Here is an 8049-nt window from a genome sequence, read left to right as displayed (position 1 = left end):
ATAAAATTATGTTTCGATGGTTAATACATGAAGGCATATTTCTAACTTGGCAGGAAAAAAAATATAAGATAGATACACTTGAGAAAGCGCAGGACTTTTATGAATGTTACTTTACACAGGGAGAAGAACAAGAAAGTAGGGAAGAGTCGGAGAGTAAAAGTCAGGATGAAGAAGTGTTAGAGGAAGTCGAATGAGAGAGAGAAATACAAAAGATACAAGAAAGAGAAAGGTTAGAAAGAGAAGGAGCTTTTGGAAGAGTTATAGAGACAAGAAGCATAAAGAAAATAGATCAAGTAAAAAATGGGAGACGCAATTAAGCTCTTCTCTATAAACATTAATGGATTAAACACACCAAGAAAAAGAGCACAAACGTTTAACAAATTAAGGAAATTGGATGCAGATGTGATATATCTTCAGGAAGTTCATATAAAAAAGGATTATAGAAAATTACTAGAGAATGTAAAATTAGGAACACTATACACAACATTAGCACAAAACAAGAAAGGAGGAATTGCTATATATGTCAAAGAAAAAATAAAATCAAAATCAATATACTCAGATGAAGAGTATTAACAGCAGTATATGCACCAAATAATAATCAACAAGAATTTTTTAAAAAGGTACATAACAAACTAGTGGATCTGGATTACGAAAATATTTGTATGATTGGGGAGCTAAATGCAATAGTTGATATTAAGAAAGATTATAAGAGTAGTACAAAAAGAAGAAAAATATATTACCAAAATCATTCTTTGACATGGTAACAGAACTCAATCTTCAGGATATATGGAGAGAGACACACAGATCAGACGAACAATATACGTTCTATTCGTATCCACATCAGTCTTGGTCTAGGATAGATATGGCCTGGGCAACAACAGACGTACAAAAAGGGATAGAGGAAATTGAAATAGGGCTTAATGATTGGGCAGATCACAACCCAATAATAATAAAATAGAAAGGCCAGAAACAGAGAAAACGATGGTCAATGAATCAAAGACTGTGTAAAGATAAACAATATATACAGATGCTAGAAAAGGAGTTGACATTATTTTTTCAGGTAAATAAAAAGGAAGAGACATCAACACAAAATTTGTGGGATACTACAAAAGCTTACATTCGGGGATTGACAACTGCATACAAGTCTAAGAAAAACAAAGATAGGAGACTTCAACAAGGAAAATTACAAGAAGAATTTAAAAAATAGAAGGTGATCTACAGAAGGACCCACAAAATAAAAAGATAAAAGAAAAATGGAATATTATAAAACACAAGATTAATCTGACAACACAAAAAGAAATGGCACAGAAAATTAGGATGGCGAAACAAAATTACTTTGAAAATGCGAATAAAACTGGTCGATGGTTGGCCTATAAATTTAAAAAAGAAAAAGGCAAAAGAACAATACACCAACTACAAGATGAAAGTGGAACAGTACAATATAGACGGGAAGAAAAAAAGAAAATAATACAAAATTTCTTTTCAAAGCTATACCATCAAAAAGATATACCAGATGATAAAGTCAAACAATATATAGAGGCAGCAAAAAATTGATATAACCAAAGGGGTAAGACAAGGATGCCCACTTTCCCCTCTTCTATTTATTTTATCATTAGAAATATTTTTTAGAAAAATCAGAGAGGACCAAGAAATAAAGGGTTTAAAAATTAAAAAGGAAGAATATAAGGTCCAGGCCTTTGCTGATGATTTGGTATTTATTTTGGAAGATCCATTAGAAACCAGCTTTAAATTGATTCAAAAAATAGAAGAATTTGATGAGGTAGCCGGACTTAAGATTAAGAATAAATCCAAATTAATAACAAAAAATCTTACAAAGGCACAAGAAGGGAAAATTGGAAGATAAAACAAAGATAAGTATAACCAAGAAAATAAAATATTTAGGGATCGGGCTTACAGCGAAATGTTCCTCGATTAAGGAGGACAATTATGATAAAATACTACACCAGATAAAAAAAGATTTAGAAAATTGGGAAAATTTGCAAATTTCATTTTTAGGGAGGACCACTACGGTCAAAATGAATGTATTGCCAAAAATATTATTTCTGTTCCAGGTTATTCCAATAAAATTAGGGAAAACATTCTTTCAAGAATTAAATAAATTGATCACTAAATTTATATAGCAAAGGAAAAAACCCAGGATTAAATTAAAACTCTTGCAAGATACGAAAGATAAAGGGGGATTGGCGTTACCAGAGTGGGAAATATACTACCAAGCATCGAGCTTAACTTGGCTAAAAGATTGGATGGATTTGAAAAATACTAGAGTTTTAACAATAGAAGGACATGACTTGCAAGCAGGGTGGCATGCATTCCTATGTACGAAAAACATAAAATACACAGATATTTTCAAAGACACATAGTTAGGAATGCATTGCTACAGACTTGGGAAAAAATAAAACAAAAACATATAAGAATTCCAATGTGGTTATCCCCAACAGACGCTCTGAAATACCCAAACCTATTGGATATAAATAAGATAATTAGATACAAGGAATTAGTAAATGAACAGGGAAATTTGAAAACAAAACAAGAATTGGAATAAGACATTGGCAGAGAGATTGATTGGTGGACATTTACACAAATTCAATCTAAATATACAGAGGACAAAAAATTATATGAAATCCAAAAAGAGGGCTTCCGGTTGTCAGGGCTGCGACAATGGCAGCTTTTTTTCTGAGCCACCCGTCTCGGTATGCGTAAGAGCCTGCAGAACAGTGACAATCAACTGTTTTGCAGCTCGGAACTTTCCTCCCGGGCGAAGGGAGGAAAGTGAGCTTTCGCCAGATAGAAGTTGAGCTCCTCTGGTCTCTTAGAATTCTTTCTGAGAGACAAAGAGTGAGAGCTCCTTCAGAGTCTGGGACTACTCCGCATCCTAGGACGCCTTTGTTCTCCGGAATGGGAGAACGAAGCAAGACGCTGCCTACACCTCTGCTAAATCAAGAGGAATTGTGAGTAAATTCAGAAGCAGACGGAGCACTACAGGAGAAATAGTATTTTGATTTTGAATTTCAACCTTAACTCAAGAATTAATATCTTCCCTAATTAGTATTCTAACAAGAAAGGTGTGGAAGGGGAAGAAAAAAGGAAAAAAAATGGCGGAGGAATTCTCTGTCTTTGTTTGAAGACTTTCACTTTCTCTGACTTTTGCAACAAAGTTTCTTCAGAGTAATGGACTTAGCCTATTGAAATTGTTACAGTTTGTGTATAGAGGCAGGAATCCTAAGATTGTAAAGTTATAAGGATGGCTTCAAAACGTCTGGCTTCCTCGGTCCCTAAAGCCTCTATTTCTTCTCCATTCACTCAGACTCAGACTGTCTCTCAGCCTAAGCCAAAGACACCTCCTCCCTCTCCCCCACCTGCAATTTCACTTAAAGATTTACAAGAAGCTTTAAAAAAGAAAGCTTTGAATATTAAAAAGGAGGTAGCTGATCTTTTGGATTGTAAAATGGCTTCAGGGAGGGCTGTTATGGCAAAATTATTGGAGGAAAAGAATAAAGAAATGAGGGAAGATGTAATTTTAGCATTTCAAGGTTTAGCTATGCATATTGAGAGAATTGATGACAAATTGGAAGAGGTGACTGAAAACGCAGCAAGACTGGAAAGTAGGGTTGAAGAAGTTGAGAACAAGATAGATATGACACAAGATGAATTAATTATTTCACAGTATAGAGACATGGAATTTGCGCTGCGTATTAGAGGGATGAAAGAAAATCAGCAAGAAGATTTAAAGGAGGTAATTATTAATGATATCGCTTTTAATCTGGGATGGAAACCGGAGGAAATTCAGAATGAGATAGAAAAATTTTTCAGAGTTAATTCATGGGTTGCCAGACAAAGAAATTTACCCAGAGATGTGGTTATCTACTTTTCAAGAAGATCTATATGTAATGAAATTTTACAGGCTTTTTATAAACAGAGGTACCAAATTGCAGCTCAAGATGTTATGATTTTAAAAGAGATACCTCCAAAAATTCTAAGAAGAAGAAAAGATTTTGCTTTTCTATCTGAGGAGTTAAAACGTCGTCAAATTCAGTTTAGATGGGAGATTCCAACTGGAATAGCAGCGATTTATGAAGGAAACCGTTATAGAGTAACTACAGTATCAAAGGCAGAAGAATTTTATAACTCTGTTTGAAGGCAAGTTCCTCCTCATCTTTACAAGCCAGTAAAATTGAAGAAGAGCAGATAATTGGAGGAGCAACTTCACTGATTGTTAGAGAAGTACAAGGTCAACCTGCTGCACAGAATTTGGAGATAAAAGAACAAAGGATGACAAGAGCTGCGTATAAACGTAGAGAGAAGCAGCAGAAGAATAGTGAAACAACAGTAGGTACTACTACTACAGAGCCTGTGGGAGGAGCAAGACCAAAAAGATCTTCAACAATTGATCTTCAAGCCATGCTTCAGAGGCTTCAGATCAGTAGGGATGGCAAAGCTTCTGATATGGAATGTTAATGGCCTGAACTCACCAGAGAAAAGGAAAAATTTTTTTCATTACCTGAAGCAACATAACAATGACATAATATGCTTGCAAGAAACTCATATAACTTTAAAAGATTCTAAATATTTGACTAATTCTCGTTTGGGATCACATTTTATGGTTCCAGCTCCAGGGAAAAAAGGGGGTATTGTAATTTATGTGAAGAAAAATTTATCGGCTGAATTAATAGAATCTGATCCTCAAGGAAGATATGTTTTTATAGATTTACTACTACGAGGCAAGAGACTTCTTATTGTTGGAATATATGCCCCTAATCAACAACAGAAGCAATTCTATAAGTTTTTGCACGGAAAAATAACTCAGTTGGATTACAAATCTGTAATTATGATGGGAGATTGGAATGGAGTCTTGGATTCAAGAAAGGACAGAAAGGGCACTTTCAAAACTCTTACTCAATCTAAATTACCTAAAGCATTTTTTGATATGAGAGATGAGTTGGAAGTTATTGATGTTTGGCGTGAAAGGAATATAAATGACAGAGATTACACTTTTTATTCAGACAAACATCAATCATTTTCAAGGATTGATTTTATTTTAATTTCCAATTATCTTTTTTCTAGGGTCAATAAGGTTAAGATTTTTCCTAGGACATTGTCAGATCATAGCCCTATGTGGTTGGAGTTATTTGTGGAAGATGGGAATAGAAGACCCTGGAGACTGAATGAGAATTTGTTCACTTGGGAGGAGTTTGTACAAAAATGTAAAGGACATTTGAAGGAATTTTTTGTTTTAAATATGAACAAGGGAACATCAATGCCTATGGTGTGGGATGCTAGTAAAGCTTATATGCGGGGAATTTTGATTCACATGAATAATGTATTTAGGGGTACCTTAACACAAAAACATAAAGAATTAGAAGAAGAGATTAAATTAAAAGAAGAAGCCTTTGCTTTGAACCCGATGGATAATAGGTTAAAGGCTGCTATAAATACGCTTAGGGCACAATTTAATATGTTGATGGCAGATCAGGTGGCGACAAATTTGCGTTATATGAAACATAATACTTTTTGTAATGCAAATAAGCCTGGGAGGTGGTTAGCTTATCAATTACATAAGAAACAGAAAGCAAGAATTATAGAGAAAGTAAAATATAAAGGTACTGAGGTTTTTCAATATAATTTGATTAAAAAGAGTTTTTTAGATTTTTATAAAAAATTATATGCTAGTGATAATATACATGTTGCAGAAGTAGAAAAGTACTTACAATCAGTGTATTTTCCTAAACTTTTTAATGAACAACAAATTATGATGAATTGTTCAATTATCTCAGAGGAAATTGGTTTAGCTATTAAGCAGTTAAAAGTGGGAAAGTCTCCAGGCACAGATGGATTGACGACAATGTATTATAAAATTTTATCTGAGGAAATGATGGAGCCATTAAAGGAGCTTTTTAATAGTATTTTGTTGGGAGCTCAAGTTCCCCCTTCATGGAGGAGTGCGTTTATATCATTGATCCCAAAGAAGGACCAAGATCTTACTGAACCTAGGAATTATAGACCTATATCTCTTTTAAATATGGATTATAAGATTTTCTCAAAAATTTTGGCAAATAGATTAATGGAGGTAATGAAGGACTTGATTCATTGTGACCAATCAGGATTTATAACAGGAAGATATATGAAATATAATGTAAGGCAAATTCTTAATTTAATAGAGTATTTGGATAAGAATAATCAGATCCCTGCGGCTTTCATATTTTTAGAAGCTGAGAAAGCTTTTGATCAACTAGATTGGAAATTTTTATTTTTATTGATAGAAAAAATGAATTTTGGAGATCAGTTTTTACATGTCATTAAGGCTATATATCAGCAACAGTCTGCTCAAATTATTATCAATGGGGGTCTGACTGAGACTTTTAATATTGAAAAGGGAACAAGACAAGGATGTCCATTATTTCCATTGTTATTTGTTTTAACAATGGAGATTTTGTTAATTCAGATTAGAGAGTCAACGGTAAGTAAGGATATAAAAGTAAACAGGAATGAGTATAAATTGAGAGCTTTTGCAGATGATTTGGTTTTAACTTTAGTACAACTTACTCAAGCAGCTGGTCACTTGTTGGAAATTATATCTCAGTATGGAAAAGTTTCTGGTTTTAAAATAAATAATAATAAAACTAAAATGTTATCTAAAAATATGTCTAATAAGGAAAATGAAATCTTAGTTAAACTCACAGGTTTCCAGATGGTGAAAAAGGTTAAATATTTGGGAGTATATATAACAGTTTCTAATGGTAAACTATATAAGAATAATTATGAATTATTATAGGCAAAAGTACAAAAAGATCTAAATGACTGGAAAAAGTTGCAATTGTCATTGTTGGGAAGAATATCAGTGGTAAAAATGAATGTTCTACCAAAGTTTCTTTTTTTTTTGTTTCAAATGCTACCTATTCTAAAAAAAGATGCAAATTTGGATGAGTGGCAAAAGGGTATTAACAAATTTATCTGGGCTGGGAAAAAACCAAGGGTAAAGTTTAAGATTTTGCAAGATGCCCGAGAAAGAGGTGGGCTTAAAGCACCCAATTTGAAATTATATTATGATGCAGCCACCTTAACTTTGATAAATGATTGGCTTAATTTAACAAATAAAGATGTTCTTTCTATTGAAGGGTGGGATTTATTGTATGGTTGGCATGCTTATTTGATTTTTAATAAGAAAGTAAATCGGGCTTTTAAATCACATATTTTAAGGAATGCTTTTCTTCGAGTTTGGAAGAAGTATTATTATAGGTTAAATTATAAAATACCTATTTGGGGGATTCCTGGACATGTAATTGAGGGAGTCTCTAAGGGGATGAATTTCGATAAAATTTCGTATAAGGAGTTATTAATTTGGTCAGGTAATGATTGGCAGCTAAAATCATTAGACATATTAAGACAAGAAAATATTTCATACTCATGGTTTCAATACATACAAATTGTGAATAGGTGGACAGTAGATAAGAAAGCTGGAATAACATTAGGAGATGAAAACTTGATTGTTCAGATTAAAGATCAGAATCATGCTCATATTAAAAGAATCTACGATGAGTTAATAAAATTGGATTCGGAAACGGAGTTAGTAAAAGATTGTATGATTAAATGGGCTCAGAATTTCCAGGAACCAATTCTATTGGATCAATGGGAGAATATTTGGATTAGAAATGTTAAATTTACACAGGCCCAAAATTTGAGGGAAAATTTTTATAAAATGTTTTATAGGTGGCATTTGGATCCCAAAAAATTGTCTTGTATGTATCCTAACTTACAGCCCAAATGTTGGAGGTGTGGTAGTATGGATGCAACTTACTTTCATGTTTGGTGGACCTGTAAAAAGGTTAAAGCTTTTTGGATAATGATTTGGTGGAACATTCAAAAGATTTTTAAAAAGAAGATAAAGTTTACTCCTCAACTATTTTTATTGGGTATTTTTATGGATTTAGATGTTAATGAAACTATTTTAATGTTGAATCTAATAACTGCAGCAAGGTTACTTGCAGGTTTATATTGGAAGGATTCGCTGCCTACTTTAGAAGAATGGATACT

The sequence above is a fragment of the Crotalus tigris genome, unplaced genomic scaffold (assembly GCF_016545835.1).
Source record: "Crotalus tigris isolate CLP2741 ecotype Arizona unplaced genomic scaffold, ASM1654583v1 scf7180000024341.3516292, whole genome shotgun sequence".
Classification (NCBI taxonomy): domain Eukaryota; kingdom Metazoa; phylum Chordata; class Lepidosauria; order Squamata; family Viperidae; genus Crotalus; species Crotalus tigris.
This window is presented reverse-complemented; position numbering follows the sequence as displayed.